Consider the following 18,034-nt stretch of genomic DNA (forward strand, 5'->3'; position numbering starts at 1 on the left):
AAGACTCTTGGTTGTACCATTGAGGTAGTTTCTTAATTGGGGGGTGGGGATCCCTCACCCAATGAAATTATAGATTCAGTTTCTATCCCCATTCAAGAATGATGAAAGTATGACTTAAAAGAAGATCCATTAAATGTTTTCAAGTATCTGAAAGGAAGTCTTGTGCCATAGGGACCATATTTGTTCCTTTTGGCCACAGAAGGCAGAGCTAAGAATAACAAGAGGAAGTTGCTAAGATGCAGATTTTGGCTCAATATAAAAGAGAAAAAAAACACTCCCTAGCAATTTAAACCATTCCATATTGTAATGTGTTGTTTTTAATGCAGTAGTGAAGGAGGTATGAAGTAAGAATGATGACTTATTGGAGAAGATTCCTATGTGGATCTATGGTATGGCTATGAGGTTCTTTCCAACTCTCACATTCCATCAATATTACTCCTGCTACTCCTACTATTCTTACTTCTCCTCCTCCTCCTCCTCCCCCTCCTCTTCCTCCTCCTCCTAGCCATTCATGGGGTAAAATCTAATACCATATATATATATATATATATATATATATATATATATATATATATATATATATATATGCAATTTTTTTAAAAGTAATCAATCACTAAACATTTATGAAGCACCCACTCTGTGCCAGGAATTGTTCTGTGTATTAGGAATAGAAAAAGAGGTGAAAGACAGTACCCACTCTCAAGAAGATTACAATCTAATGGGGAGGAGAATATGAAAAAAATACACAAAGCAAGCTATATGCAGATAAATAGGAAATTATTATCTGAGCCAAATTACTAGCATTTAGAGGGGTTGGGAAAGCTTTCTGTTGAAAGTAGGATTTTAGTTGGGACTTAAAGGAAGCTAGGGAGCAGAGAAGGCAAAATATTATAGGTATGGCAGATAGTCATAGAAAATGCCCTGAGAGCATGAGTGCAAATCCAGCCTCAGACACTTAACACTTACTAGCTGTGTGACCCTGGGCAAGTCACTTAACTCCAATTGTCTCACATATGCAAAAAAAAACCCAAAAAACCAAAATCAAAAATACCCACACAATTAAAAAAAAGAAAAGAATGTGAAAATACCCTGAACAGGGAGATAGATTGTGTTATTTGTTGATCTGGTCACAGACTATTGTCAATGGATCAGAGTTGGAGAATAAGGTATAAGGAGATTGGAAAGGTAGGGCAGGGTTAAGTTATTAAAGGCTTTGAATGTCAAACAGCATGTTGTATTTGCTCCTGGGGCAAGAGAATGCAACTGTATTTTATTGAATTGAAGGCTCACATGATCAGACCTGTGCTTAAGGAAAATCTCTTTCATGGCAGAATGGAGGATGGAGTGGGAAGTGAGGAGAGACTTGAGGGAGGCAGACTACAAGCAGATTATTACAGTAATCCAGCCATGAGGTGATAAGGGTAGCCACCAGAATGGTGGCACTGTCAAAAGAAAGAAGGAGGCACATACAAGAGATGATGAAATGATGAAATTAAATGTTCTTGGCAACAGATTAGATATTGTTGTGGTTGTTTGTCTGTTCTCAAAGAGGTCCATGATATCAGATATGATGTCATGACTTGCAGTGAATTTGATTTAAATGAGGGAGCACTTGTGCAAAGTCATTGGCCTTACTTATTCCTCCAGAGCCATCTGGGTCCAGTGGAAAGCTATACGTAAAGACAACTGGAGATGGCCCTGGATATTTTGAGGCAATCAGGGTTAAGTGGCTTGCTTAGGGTCACACAGTTAAGTGTCAAGTGTCTTAGGTCAGATTTTAACTCATTTCCACCAATTGGATACGGTGAATGAGAGATGGTGAGGAATCAGGAGGACTCCTAGGACAGGAGCATAAGGATCTGGGAGGTTGGTGTTGCCATCTATAGTAACTAGGAAGGTAAGAATGATTTGATTGAACAGACTTAATTGTAAATTATTTTACATATCTGTATTATATGAACTTTTTTTTTTCCAGAACTGAGTCAAGTTCTACGTTCCTTAACCATTCCAGCCTACAGTGATTTCTAACTCCACCAAATCAGGGGACCAATTAAATTGGAGGCAGTTGGTCCCACCCAAGGCCTTGATGAGTATAAGAGACATCTGGGCTCAGGGAAAATAAGCTTCTTAAATAAAAAAGGATTACAGTTCTAGAAAACAGCATAAAATTGGTCACTTTTTTCATAACTCCTAAACCCATCCCTCTACATTCCACCAATTGTCAAATTTTGTCTTTTCATCTTTTACAACATCTCTCACCTCATACCCCTTTTCAACACTCACATATCTACCATTCTAGTGTTGACAACTCTTGACCTCACAATCATAACATCACCCTAATTTGTATCCCTTCATCCATTCTTCTCTCTTCTAATCCAGTCTCCATAGAGTACTTAGCTGAGAGCCTGGAAAATAGTAGATGGTTAAAAATGCTTATTAAATGACTCTTGACTGGCAGACAGAGCTTCCACCAAATTGATATTACTAAATCATACTTCTGACCATCTCATTTACCTTCTCAAGAAGCTTCAGCTGCTCTCCAATGTCTTAAGGATAAAATATAAATTCCTCATTTTGTCATTCAAAGTGCTCCACAGTCTGACTGTATTCTACTTTTACAAGGTAAGCATTACACCTTCTCATACATTCCAGTAAAAATGTCCCAAAGGAATAACTTTTTAAAATTAACTAACAGTTCTCTATACACTTGTCCATATAATTGAAGTCAGGAGGGAGGAATAAAAGCAATAAGCACTTGTTAAGCACCTACTATGGGCCAGGCACTATTATAAATGTGTTACAAATATGATCTCATTTCATCCTCACAACAACCCTGGGAGGAGGGTGCTATTATGATTCCTATTTTATAGCTTGGGAAACTGAAACAGACAGAAGTTAAGTGATTTAACCAGGGTCACAGAGCTAATAATCTTCTGAGAACAGACTTGAACTAAAGTCTTCCTGACTACATGATCATTACTCTATTAAATCATCTTGCATTTAGAAATGGTTGCCATGAAGAAAAGCTTCATATATAGAAGAGACCTATTCCTCCCAACTGGAGTCTTTGCTTCCTCTATTACAATAAGATCCAATCTTTTCCTGTGGAAAGGGCATTCTGTCACTCATCTCCATGGCTTTTCATATACTGTACCTCATGTCTCAAATGTTTTCCCTCCTCACCTTTGCTCTTGGAACCTAAGCTTCCTTTGTGTCTCAGTTCAAGTGAAACTAAGAGGCCTTTCCTGATTCCCTAAATTATTAATGTATTTAGATGTATTATATATGAATCTATATGTGCATATATATATATACACACATACATGCATATGCATATATGCATATCTACACACACATATAAGTGTGTGTGAATATATATAGAGAGAGAGACAGACAGACAGACAGACAGACAGAGAAAGAGAGACAGAGTTCATTTCCCAACAGGAGTACTTCATTTTATCTCTTTATAAGTACTAGAACCATGATTGTTTGGCATATAATTGTGAGAGGGGGAGGTAATAAAGTAAGTATTTATATAGTGACTGATATGTGCCAGACAATGTACTAAGTACTTTCTCTAAGTGTTTTTTATATATCAACTAATTTGAACTTTACAACAACCCTGAAAAAATGTGCTGATATTATCCCCATTTTTCATTTGAGGAAACTGATACAGAATGGTCAATTGATTTAGCCAGGATTTAAACTCAAGTCTTCTTGACTCTAGGCCCAATATGCTATCCACTGGGCCACCTAGCCATTGCTGGGAGCAAAGGACATAAAGTCCTTTATAAAATAATCTCTGACCTCAAGGAGTTTATTTAATCTGAAGGCAACATATTAGAATTTAGTAAATATACTATATATGCAAAATAGATAATTATAAGGTAATTATCTGTCACCCTAGTTCCTGCAAATTTTAGTGACCATTAGGGGGAGAGAGGTAATATGCTGGTAGTTTTAACTAAAACATCTCTACCTATTGATCTCCAATACACATGTGAGTTAGCAGGCCCAAGATAAATTATAACTTCTGGTTATGTAGAACTAACTTTCCCATTTGGAAATAACACTGAAACTATTTACCTTCTTCCCATAAGATTGTCAACAAATGAGGTAATTATAGTTCAGATGCAGAGTTGTCTAGAGTGTAGATGTCATAAAATTAGGGGATAGAATTTTCTTTGAAACTTAAGTCTCTTCTATAATTGCAAACCTATTAAACTAAGGGATGTCACCCTATGTCACTTTTACACAAGTTACTTCTATTCAGCATTATTAGTATTCTGGGTAAGAACTTCTTTTGAGAACAGCTTGATTTATGTTACAACAGATAATAGAAATTTAATGGGAAGGGTAATGTAGAGCTGCACTGGGGGTAGAATGATGTGATGCTACTTCTTGTTAAGATCAGTGGGAGCACACAAAGACAACAGCATCAAGAAAATCTCAGTTAATTACAGATATTAAATGAAAGAAAGTTAGTCATTCATTTTGTTCTTGCCTATTTTTACCAGTAGGTGTCCTGGATGCTTATCATTAAAATGAATCTGATCATACTACCTGTGTGACTTTGGGCAAGTCATTTTTTTCCTTCTGGGTCTCAGTTTTCTCATATAAAAGAAAAGTGATAAGATTGAACTAGATGATCTTTATTTTTTTAACCTCTAAAGTTATGATTCCATAATTTCAAAGATGTGGAGATTATAGAGTTAGACAGGACATGAAAAGTCATTTATTTCCATACTCTCCTTTTGTACATGAGAAATAAAATGAAGTAAGTGACTTGTCCAAATTCAAATAGCTATAAAGTGAGAATGTAACTTTTTAAAAATTCTAACTTCAACACTCTTTTCAATCTACCATATTGTTTCTAACCAGGACTATAATAAATGCTTAAAGTATGGTGTTCCGAGGCAAATACACCAGAAGAGTAAATAGATAGGTTTCAGAGGTTGATAGTAAATTCAGAGATATATACTTGGAGCATTTGTGATTTCATTAGTATGTGGAACTCCTGTTGTGTTTAATCTCTTCACCAATGGAAACTGACATAAATCTATTAATTATTTTCATCAACAAAATATAATTAACCAATGCATTTTATGTATAGATGCATATTAAAAAAGAAACCATATAAAGCAAACTACAAAGTAACCTTGGAAGGAAAGGCACCAGAATCGGGTGGTAGGAGGAATGACATTCAGCAAAAGGAATCTCTTGAATTGAACCTTGGGGAAAAAAAATAAACTGGGATTCTAAAAGGCAGTTAAGGGGGGAGAACATTCTAGGTATGGGTAAAAGTCATTGGAAAAGCCAAATGTTAATTATATTTTCAGGAACTGCTTGGAGTAATTGAAGGATTAAGTGATTTGTCTCTGGTCCCACAGATAGTAGATATCAGAGGTGGGATAAGAAGATAAGTCTTCCTGACTCCAAGTTCATCTAACAAACTGCTAACACATTTTTTTACTACCTGAACACATAGTAAGTGGTTTGTAAAAATAAAACAGTCCCAAGGAAAGGGTTATTTAGTATTTTCATCTTTAACAATTTGGATAGTATAATAAATGAGATAGTGGCAATCTATTTACATATTGTACTGAGGGAACTACAAAGGTTGTGAATGGGAAACTTTTTTCACTTCTCCAATATCCTTGCCAGTAGTCAATTGAGGCAACTTAGAGAGAATTCTAGTGCCAGGAAAAAAGAAAAAAAAAAGTGTCAGCATTAACCTTAAGGCAGCAGCAGCTGGGGTTTGTCTGAGCTTCAGCCAGGCCATACAGCTTGGTGTGCACCACACTCTAGCATGTATGCCAAGAGTTGTTGACTCCTGGAAAAAATAGTATGCTCAGTAAATTAGCTGATGGCACTAGTTTGGATTAGCCTGGTGAAACACATACTTTACATTTCATGATTTTGGAAACCTGGAAGGATATAAACTGGATGCAACTTTTAAAAGGATATACCCAGAAAAACTCATTTAAGAGTCAAATTAATTTCTAAAATTAAACTTGGAGGACAAGTGTAAGATGAAAAAGTAAGAAAATGCAGTACACTGCTTAACATAGTGCCTGTGACATAGAAATCATTTATTAAATGTTTTTGACTAAATAACTGCAAAGTATATGCACCACAGTTAAAAGTCAGGCCTTATTTACTCAAAAATGTTCATAGCACCTTTGAAGTAGCAAAAAAATATGGAAACAAAGCAGACGTTTGTCAACTAGAGAATAGATTAATAACAGACTGTGGTACATAAATGTGATATGTTAAATTACCATAAACATCAACAACCATGAAAAATTTAGAACTATATGGGGAGACTTTTTGAACAGATACAATATAAAGTAAGCAGAACCAGGAAAGTAAAATTGGTAATGACTGTTATAATATGGAAGCTGATATGTGTGCTCATACAAGAGATGAATAAACATATATAAAACAAAGCTCAAATTTACATAATTGTATTGGTGTATCTTAGCCTCTCCCTCCTTTCATTGGATTATAAGTATGGAAAATGGTGTAGGCTGTCAAATAACATTGCTGTGTTGGTGGTGTTGCTTGTTTATTTTTTTTTCTTTGTTACAAGCAAAATCTTTATCAGCAAAAGAAAAATTGAAGAGTAGAGTAGCATAGAAGATCACAAATTAAGTGTGAGTTAACAATGCAGTTTTTCAGGGGGCAACTAGGTGGTGCAGTGGATAGAGCACCAGCCCTGGAGTCATGAGTACCTGAGTTCAGATATGGCCTCAGACACTTGACACTTGCTAGCTGTGTGACCCTGGGCAAGTCACTTAACACCAATTGCCTCACTAAAACAAAACAAAACAAAACAAAACAAACAATGCAGTTTTTCAAAACTAATGTAACCAAGATTACAAGGGAGGAAGAAAACTGGAAAATAACTTTTGAAACAAATATCTCTGATAAAGGCCCCATTTCACAAATATATAGTGAACTGAGTCAATTTTTCAAAAATACAAGTTATTCCTCAATTGATAAATTAAAGGATATGAACAGATTTTTCAGACAAAGAAATCAAAGCTGTTTATAATCATATGAAAAAATTCTCTAGATCACTACTGATCAGAGAAATGAAAATTAAAACAATTCTGAGGTATCACCTCACACATATCAGAGTTGTAATTCTAACAAAAATGGAAAATATTGGATGTTGGAGGTGATGTGGGAAACCTGGGATGCTCATCCACTGTTGGTGAAGTTGTGAAAAGATCCAACCATTTTGGAAAGCAACTTGGAACTATGCCCAAAGGACTATAAAACTGTGCATACCCTTTGATTCAGCAATACCAATGCTAGTTTTATTTCCAAAAGATATCGCCCAAAATAGAAAAAGACCTATTTGTACAAAAATTTTTATGGCAGCTCTTTTTGTGGTGGCTAAGATTTTGAAATTGAAGGAATGCCCATCAATTGGGGAATGGCTAAACAAACTGTGGTATATGATAGTGATGGAATATTATTGTGATGTAAGAAATCACAAGCAGGGGGTAGAGCCAAGATGGCCGAGGAAAGGCAGTGACTTCCTAGGAGCTCTCCCCAAGAACCCTCAAAATTCCTTCAAATAATGTCATAAGACAACTCCTGGAGCAGTAGAACCCAAAAAAGGACAGGGTGAGGTAATTTTCCAAACAAAAATAGCCTGGAAGGAATATGGGAAAGATCAATTCAGCCAGGGTAAGTGTGAGTCACAGCCCTGTTGCCATTTCATGCAATTCCAGCCCCAGGCAGGTCACTCCAGAGGAGCCTCTCAGCTGTAGCTGTTTCTGGAACTCATCCCACAGATGAGTAGGGAGTCAAGCATTTGGCTAGAGAGAGATTACAGGGTTCTCTGCAGGTGCTCAGGTGGGACTCCATTGTTTTGTCTGAGCTAGGATCCAGGTCACAGTCTTGACTGGCATCCCAAGTGGGAAAGGGCACAGGCATGCCAGAGCTTGCAGACATAGTAGAACAGGATTCTCTTCAGAGTCAGGGGGCAAACAGACTTGTGGTTACTTGGAAACTAGAGCACAGGCCAAGGGACTGGTGAATGTGTCTCTCCTTAAATCATACCACCTGGCACCACCTGAAGCTTGGAAAAATGCAGGCTGGAAGCAATGTCCCAATTTAAGAAGGAGTTAAAAGTCAAGAAATAGGTTGGAAATATTAGCAAAATGGAAAAAATGCTGACCCTAAAAAGTTTTTTGGTGACAGGGAAAATCAAAAGAGACCCCAGAAGAGAATAGAAAAGTTAAAGCTCCTACATCCAAAGCTTCCCAAAAAATATAGATGCGTCTCATAAGTGCTCAAAAAGGACTCAGAAGATAAAGTAAGAGAGATAGAGGAAAAAATGGAAAGAGAAATGAGAGTGATGAAGGAGGGTCATGAAAAAGTCAACAGTATGAAAAGCCAAAATGAAAAAGGAGGTAGAAAAGCTCTCTGAAGAAAATAATTGCTTAAAAATTAGGATTGAGTAAATGGCAGCTAATGACTTCATGAGAAATCAAGACACAATAAAGGAAAACCAAAAGAATGAAAAAAAATAGAGGGTAATGTGAAATACATCTGTGGAAAAACAGCTGACCTGGAAAATAGATCCAGGAGAGATAATTTGAAAAATTTTAGACCACCTGAAAGGCATTATCAGAAAAAAAAAGACCTTAGACATCATCTTCCAAGAAATTGTCAGGGAAAATTTCCATGATATTCTAGAAATAGAAGGTAAAATAGAAATCGAAAGATTCCACTGATCGCCTCCTGAAAGAGATCCCAAAATGAAAACCTCCAGGAATATTATAGTCAAATTCCAGAACTCCCAGATCAAGGAGAAAATATGTCAAGCAGCCAGATAGAAATAATTCCAGTATGGTGGAGCCACAGTCAGGATAGCAAAAGATCTAACAGCTTTTTCATTAAAGAATCAGAGATGGTGAGATATGATATTCCAGAGAATAAAGGAACTGAGATTACAATCAAGAATCACCTACCAGCAAAACTGAATATACTCTTTTAGGGGAAAAATGGAAATTCAAGGAAAGAGGACTTTTAGGCAATCTTGATGAAAAGATGTGAACTGAATATAAAATTTGAATTTGAAATACAAGACCCTAGAGAAACATGCGAAGGTAAAGAAGGAAAATTAAGCATGAGGGATATTAAAAGGTTAAACTATTTATATTCTGAGGTGAGAAGAAGATATGTATAACTCATAAGAACTTTCTCATTATTAGGGCATCTGAATGGAGTTTATTTAGACAGAGAGAACAGGTATGAGTTTTATATGACAGAATGCTATCTTTTTAAAAATCAAATTAAGGTGTGACAGGAATGTACTGGGAGAAAGGGAAAGGAGAGATGGAATGGATTAAAATGTCTCACATAAAAGAAGCAAGAAAAAGGCTTATGGAGTGGAGGGTAAGATGGGGGAGGTGTGGGGGAGTGAGTGAGTCTTTCTTTTATTAGAACTGACTCAAAGAGGGAATGATATACACACACAATTGGGTATAGTAATTTATTTTACCTTTCAGGAAAGTAGATGGGAAAGGGGACAGAAGATGGTAGAAAAAAGGGAGGGCCAATTGGGGGAGGATTCAGTCAGAAGCAAAATGCTTTTGAGGAGGGATAGGGTGAAAGAAAATAGAAAATAGAAAATAGAATAATAGAATAATAGAAAAATATCATGGTGAGGGAATAGGATGGAGGGAAACACTTAGCAATAGTAAAGGTGAAAAAAAATTGAAGCAGAGGAAAGAGCAATGTAAGATGATGATGAGGAAGAGGAGCATTAGGATGAGGAGGATGAGAATGATGATGAAATGCATGCTATTTTGCTGGGCTATTGTGAAGAAAATTCTTTGTCAGGTTTAAGGTATTATATAAATGTTATCTATTATTGTTGTTGCATCACAAGTTTATATTAAGGAAATCTCTCTTTAAAGTACTATATAAATGTAGTTTACTATAAAAAATAAAGATGAACATGATACTATAAGAAAAAAGAGGAAAGACTTGCATGAGTTAATGCAAAGTGAAATGTACTATATACAAAATAACAACAATATTGTAAAATGATCTGCTGTGAATGACTTACTTATTGTTTTTATGGGGTAATGAGGTTTAAGTGACTTTCCCAGAGTCTCACAGCTAGTAAGTGTCCATTGAGGATGGATTTGAACCCATGTCCTGCTGAAGCCAGGGCTGGTGCTTTATAAACTGCACCCTGCCCCAGCTGCCCCTGAATGATTTAGTTATTTTCAGTAATACAATAATTCAAGGCAACTCTGAAGGACTTGGGAAAATTGCATTCCATCTGCAGAGTAAGAACTTAAGGTGTCTGAATACAGATTGAAGTATAATTTTTTTTAGTTACATTTTCTTAAGTTTTTTTTTTCTATTTTCTTTCACAACCTGACTAATGTGGAAATAATTTGCATGACTACACATGTATAACTTATATTGAATTGCTTGCATTTTTAAGGGGGAGTAATGAGGGAGGGAGGAAGAGAATTTGGAACACAAAGTTTTAAAAATTGCTATTAAAATTTGTTTTTACATGGAACTTGGAAAAATAAAATTCTAAACAAACAAATAAATAGACGAATGAATGAATGAATGAATAAGAGATGACAAGCAGGATAATTTCAGAAAGGCCTGGAAATACTTGTATCAACTGATGCATAGTGAAGTGAACAAAACCAAGAGAACATTGTGCACAGAGACAGCAATATTGTTTGATGAAGAACTGTGAATGAGTTTATTAACCTCAGTAATACAGTGATCCAAGATTATCCCAAAGGAATGTTAAAGAAATATAATATCCATCTCCTAAGAAGGATTGATATTGGGGTGCAGAGCCAAAATGGCGGAGAGAAGCCAGCGAGTTGCTTGAGCTCTCTTTCTCTTCCCTCAAAAAGAACATTAAATCAAGCCTCTGGACAGATTCTGAAACTAAAGTACCTGGAAAGAGACAGATAGACACAGTCTTCCAACCAGAGATAATTTAGAAGACTTAAGGAAAGGTCAATCTCAATCTGGCAAAAGGGATGCTCAGCACACAGCAACTCAACATGTGGAGGGGGTTGGGGCAAGTCAGCAGGAAGTTGTGGGCCACAGCTGATCAACTGAGGCCCCTGGATCCTGGCTCAACATGCTGGTGGCACGGTAGGACTGTGATGAAATGCACCTTCACCAGCTGAGAGGTCAGGTTGCTAGCTAGAGGGCCACACACAGGAAAGGCACAATTAGGCCTACTGATCACAGCACAAGCAGCCAGCAATCCTAGGGCAGTGAGAACTCCACAAGCCATAGAGGCCTCAGTGTAGAAAGTGAGTGACACAGCCTCTATACCCCAGCACAAGAAGCTTGAAACAGGGACGCTGGGACCCCTAGAGCAGAATTCAACTTAAAAAAAAAAAATAAGCTGCAATATGAGCAAGAAACAAAAATCTCTTACCATTGAGAACTTCTGTATCAACAGGGAAGAGGCAAAGACAAACTCAAATGAGGACAATACTCTCAAATCACCTAACAAAAAACCTTCTTGGAAGAGCTCAAAAAAGATTTTAAAACTGAATTGAGGGGCAGCTAGATAGCGCAGTTGATAGAGCACCTGCCCTGGAGTCAGGAGTACTTGAGTTCAAATCTGGCCTCAGACACTTAACACTTGCTAGCTGTGTGACACTGGGCAAGTCACTTAACCCCAATTGCCTCACTTTAAAAAAAATCAATTGAGAGAAATAGGGAGAGAAATAAAAGCAATGCAAGAAAATTATGAAAAAAGAATCAGCAGCTTGGAAAAGGAAGCACAAAGAAACAGCAACTTAGCAAAGGAAGCACAAAGATAGAATGAAGAAAACAATTGCTTAAAAAATTCATTTGGCCACATGGAAAAAGAAAGTGCATAATCTCACAGAAAAAAACAATGCCTTAAAAATTTAAATTGGACAGTTGGAAGATAATGACTCCATGAGACACCAGGAATCAGTCAAGCAGAATCAAAAGAATAAAAAAAAAAATAGAAGAAAATGCGTAATACTTCATTGCAAAGACAACTGACCTGGAACACAGATCCAGGAGAGACAATTTAAGAATCATTAGACTGCCTGAAAGCCATGATTAGAAAAAGAGTCTAGACACCATATTCTAGGAAATTATTAAGCAGAAATGTCCTGATATTATAGAATTAGAGGATAAAATTGTCATTGAAGAATCCACTGATCACTTCCTGAAAGAAACCCCAAAAGGAAAACTCCAAAGAATATTGTAGCCAAATTCCAGAATTTTCATGTGAAGGAAAAAATACTCCAAGCAGCCAGAAGGAAGCAATTTTAATATCACGGAGCCACAGTCAGGATAGCTCAGGAACTGGCAGCTTCAACATTAAAGGATCTCAAGACTTGGAATATGATATTCCAGAAGGCAAAGAGCTTGGATTGCAGCCAAGAATCTATTACCTAGCAAAACAGTTCATTCTCTTTCAGGAGAAAAGAAGGACATTCAATGACATTGGGGACTTTCAAGGTGTCCTGATGGAAAGACCAGATCTCAATAGAAAATTTGATCTTAACATACAAGACTCAAGAGAAGTTTAAAAAGGTAAATGGGGGGAAAAGGTTACTCAATAAGGTTAAACTGTTTGCATCCCTACATGGGAAGATAATACTTATAACTCTTGAGAATTGTATATGTATTTGGGCAGACAGAAGGATTATACACAGAGGGTATAAATATAAACTGTTTTTGATGTGATGATATCAAGAAAATTTAGGGGCTAAGAAGGGAGTTTATGGGGAAAAGAGGAAAGGGGAGGTGGAAGGGAGTGAATTACATCATATGAAGAGGTGCATAAAACCTATTACAATAGAGGGAAAGAAGGGAGGGGTGAATCTTGTTTCAACCCCACACTTACTAGATTTGATTCAAAGAGGGAATAACATATATGTTCATTTGGATAAAGAAACTTAGCTTATTCTTTAGGGAAGTAAAAGGGTAAGGCTAAAGGGGGGTCAAAAGCAAGGGAGGAGAAAGGTAAAGAAAAGGGAGGGGGTGATAAAAATGGAGGGCAGATTGGGGGAGGCAGGGGTAAGAAGCAAAATGTTGGTGAGGAGGAATAGGGGAAAAGAAGGGGGAAAAGTACAAAGGGGGTAAATAGAATAGAGGGGAATAGACAACTAGTAATAATAACTGTTAATGTGAATGGGATGAACTCTGCCATAAAATGGAAGAGAATAGTAGAGTGGATTAAAAACCAGAATCCTACAATATGCTGTTTACAAGAAACACATTTGAAGTGGAGAGATACAGAGTAAAGGTAAAAGGCTAGAGCAGAATATATTGTGCTTCAGCTAAAGTAAAAGAAGCAGGGGAAGCAATCCTTATCTCAGACAAAGCAAAGGCAAAAATAGATCTAATTAAAAGAGTAAAGGAAGGAAAATACATCTCACTAAAGGGTACTATAGAAAATGAAGTAACATCAATATTAAACATGTATGTGCTAAGTGGTAATGTATCTAAATTTTTAGAGGAGAAATTAAATGAGTTACAAGAGGAAATACACAAAAAAGCAGTGCTTAGGGCAAATTTTGTAGCTTAACTGCTTACATGAATAAAAAAGTGAAAGAGGAAATCAATGAATCGATCATGCCACTTAAATACCTAGAAGAAGAAAAAAATTAGGAATCCCCAATTAAATACTAAATTAGAAAACCTGAAAATTAGAGGAAAAATTAATAAAATTGAAATAAAAAACTATAGAATTATTCAATAAAACTAAGAGCTGGTTTTATGAAAAAAAACATTAAAATAGATAAATCACTGGTATATTTGATTTTTAAAAAAAGAAAGAAAAAAACCAAATTACCAGTATCCAAAATGAAAGTGCTGATTTTACTACCAATGAAGTGGAACTAAAGCAATAATTAGGATTTATTTTGTCCAACTGTATACCAATAAATTTGACAATCTAAATGAAATGGATAAATATGTACAAAAATACAAACTGCCCAGGTTAACTAAAGAGGAAATAAAATCCTTAAATAAGCCCATATTAGAAAAAAAGAAATTGAACAAGCCATTAATGAATTCCATAAGAACAAATCCCCAGGGCCAAATGGGTTTACAGATGAATTCTACCAAACACTTAAAGAACAATAAATTCCAAAATTATATAAATTATTTAGAAAAATAATTGAAGAAGTTCTACCAAATTCGTTTGATGACACAAATACAGTGGTGATACCAAAACCAGGCAGAACAAAAACAGAAAAATAAAATTACAGGCCAATTTCCCTAATGATTATTGATGTAAAAATCTTAATGTCTTTTTCTTTTTGGTGAGGCAATTGGGGTTAAGTGACTTGCCCAGGGTCACAAAGCTAAGTGTCTGAAGCCGGATTTGAACTTAGGTCCTCCTGACTCCAGGGCCGGTGTTCTATCCACTGGGCCACCTAGCTGCCCTGCAAAAATCTTAAATAAGATATTATTTTAATATTATTTGTATTAGCAAGGAAAATACAGCAAGTGATCACCAGGATAATACACTATAACCAGGTGGGATTTATACCAGGAATGCAGGGCTGGTTCAACATTAGGAAAACTATTAACATCACCAACCACATCAATAAGAAAACTAACCAAAATTATATGATTATCTCAATAGATGCAGAGAAAGATTTTGACAAAATACAGCACCCATTCCTAATAAAAACACCAGAGAGCATAGGAATAAGTGGAGCATTCCTTAACATAATAAGTACTATCTACCTAAAACTAATAGCAAGCATTACATGTAATGGAGATAAATTAGAGGCCTTCCCAATAAATCAGGGGTGAAACAGGGATGTCCATTATCACCTCTATTATTTTATATTGTACTAGAAGTAATAGCTCTAGAAAAAAAGAATTAAAGGAATTAGAATAGGCAAGGAGGAAACAAAACTATAACTCTTTGCAGATGATATGATGGTATACACAGAGAATCTTAGAGAATCAACTCAAAAATTACTTGAAACAATTATCACCTTTAGCAAAGTAGTAGGATATAAAATAAATCCACATAAATCATCAGCATTTCTATATATGACCAACAAAGTCCAGCAGGAAGAGATAGAAAGAGAAATTGCATTTAAAATAATGGTAGATAGTATAAAATACTTGGGAGTCTACTTGCCAAGACAAACCCAGAAAGTCTATGAACACAATTACAAAACACTTTTCACACAAATCAAATCAGATCTAAATAATTGGAAAGATATCAATTGCTCATTGATAGGCCAAGCTAATATAATAAAAATGGCAATTCTACCTAAATTAATTTACTTATTCAGTGCCAGACCAATCATACTACCTAAAAATAATTTTATAGAGGTAGAAAAAATAATAACAAAATTCATCTGGAAAAACAAAAAGTCTAGAATATGAAGAGAAATAATGGAAAAAATGCACATTTAGGTGGGTTAGCTGTACCAAATCTGAAGCTCTACTATAAAGTGGCAGTCACCAAAACTATCTGGTACTGGTGAAGAAATAGAGTGGAGGATCATTGGAATAGGCTAGGCACAGAAGACAAAGTAGTAAATGATGTTAGTACAAAATAAGGTCAAAATGGGTGCTGTATTTTGTCAAAATCTTTCTCTGCAAAAAGTTGTGAAATGATTTTTATGGCCAGCACTTCTGATAAAGGCCTCATTTCTAAAATATCTAGGAAATTAAATCAAATTTATAAGAACCCAAGACATTCCCCAATTGATAAATGGTCAAAGGATATGAACAGGCAGTTTTCTGATGAAGAAATCAAAGTTATCTATCCCCTTATGAAAAATGCTCTAAATCACTATTGTTTAGAGAGATGCAAATTAAAACAACTCTGAGGTACCACCTGACACCTATCAGATTAGCTAAAATCACAAAAAAAGGAAAATAATAAATGTTGGAGAAGCTGTGGGAAAATTGTTACACTAATGCGTTGTTGGTGGAGCTGTGAACTGATCCAACCATTCTGGAGAGCAATCTGGAATTATGCCCAAAGGGCTATAAAGCTGTGCATATGCTTTGACCCAGCAATAACACTTTTGGGTCTTTTCCCCAAAGAGGTGATAAAAAAAAAAGGAAAAGGACCCACATGTACAAAAACATTCATAGCTGCTCTTTTTGTGGTGGCAAGGAATGGGAAAATGAGGGGTTGCCCATCAATTGAGGAATGGCTACACAAGTTGTCATATATGAATGTAATGGAATTACATTGTGCTGTAAGAAACGATGATCAGGAGGAGTCCAGAGAAACCTGGAAGGACTTGTATGAACTGATGATGAGTGAGATGAGCAGAACCAGAAGAACATTATACACAGTATCATAAATATTATGTGTTGATCATCTGTGATAGACTAGATTCTTCTCACCAATACAAAGGTAAAAGAAAGTTCCAAAGGACTCTTGATGGAAAAGTCTCACCAAATTCAGGAAAAAAAAGAACTGTGGAATATGGATGCTGATTGATCCATATTATTTCTTTTGTTTTTGGTGCTCTTGTTATTCTTTTTTGAGGTTTTTCCTTATTTTTCTGATTCTTCTCTTATAACATACCTAATGTAGAATTATGTTTAATGTTTTATATATATATATATATATATATATATATATATATATATATATATATCCTATATCACATTGCCTGCTGTCTAGGGGAGGGGGGAGGGAGAGGAGGGAGGGAGAAAAATTTGAAATTTGAAATCTTATATAAACAAATTTTGAAAATTATATCTATATGTAACCGGAAAATAATAAAATTATTTATTTATTCATTTATTTAAAAAAAGACAGGACTGATATTGATGGAATAAACTTAAGCATGCTATTTTTCCTTTTTCTTTAATTTTTTCTTCAAGTTCTCTTATACAAAATGACTAATATTGTAATGTTTTCCCTAATCATACATGTATAAACTTTATCTCATTACGTACTACCTCAGGGAAGGAGGACGGGAGGGAGGGAATGAAGGATAAAAATCAAAACTCAAATCTATAAATGTAACTGTTTATTATTTTTAAAAAATGTTTTTTTTTCAATTACATATAGAGAAGCTATGGACATTCTATATTCCTCCATGTACTTAACACTTGAGGGAAACTGGACTATTATCTGCCAAACAAACATGCACTGTGCTTTCCTTTCTCTGTACCTTTAATGAGCATATTCTTTGTGCCTAGAATGTCCTTCTGCCTGCACTTTACCCAATAAATTTCTATCCATCCATCTAACCATGCTGATTTAAATGTTATCTTGTCCTGAAAGATGAACCCTTCTAACCCCCTTTTTGCTGTAACCTCTTACCCCTGTGATCTCATATCACATTTTGTTTTGCAACTATTTTCATGAACCTATTTTTACATTAATGTGAATAATCATAATCTAATCATCATCAGTAGCAGGAGCAGCAGCATAGAAAGAACTGTCACCTACTCTGTGCCAGTCATTTTACCAAGCATTTTACAAATACTAACTCATTTGATACTCATTACATCCATGGGGGTGGGGGGTTATGACATTATCCCCATTTTTAAAATGAGCAAGTGGTGGCAAAGTGATTTGCTCGGGGTCACACAGTTAATAAATGTCTGAATCAGGATTTAAACTTGGGTCTTGACTAAAGACCCAGTATTTCTATTCACTGTGTCATCTAGCTGTTCCATTTTATATTTCTGGGTGTAGCCTCTCTTACTTCACAAAGCAACTTCCACAACAAAGACAGAACTACATTTAAGTTACTTTGTTACTCACAAACTACACAGACAAACGTGTGTGTGTGTGCTTGAGAGAGAGTTGCAAGAAAAAGTCATTTATTAAAATACCACACTAATAAAAGTAGCAAGAAGGCAGTTCTTCTGAAATCCGACAGCTCACTCTCCGACAAATAAATGTATTATCAGTAGGAAAAACAAGTACATATAAAGAATGAAAATAGAGAGGCAAATACATAGGAAGGTCTTTGGCCAGGAAACATATAGAGGCATAGGTAAGTAACACAAACATAATGCT

Source organism: Dromiciops gliroides, chromosome 4 (genome assembly GCF_019393635.1).
Source record: "Dromiciops gliroides isolate mDroGli1 chromosome 4, mDroGli1.pri, whole genome shotgun sequence".
In the NCBI taxonomy this organism is placed as follows: domain Eukaryota; kingdom Metazoa; phylum Chordata; class Mammalia; order Microbiotheria; family Microbiotheriidae; genus Dromiciops; species Dromiciops gliroides.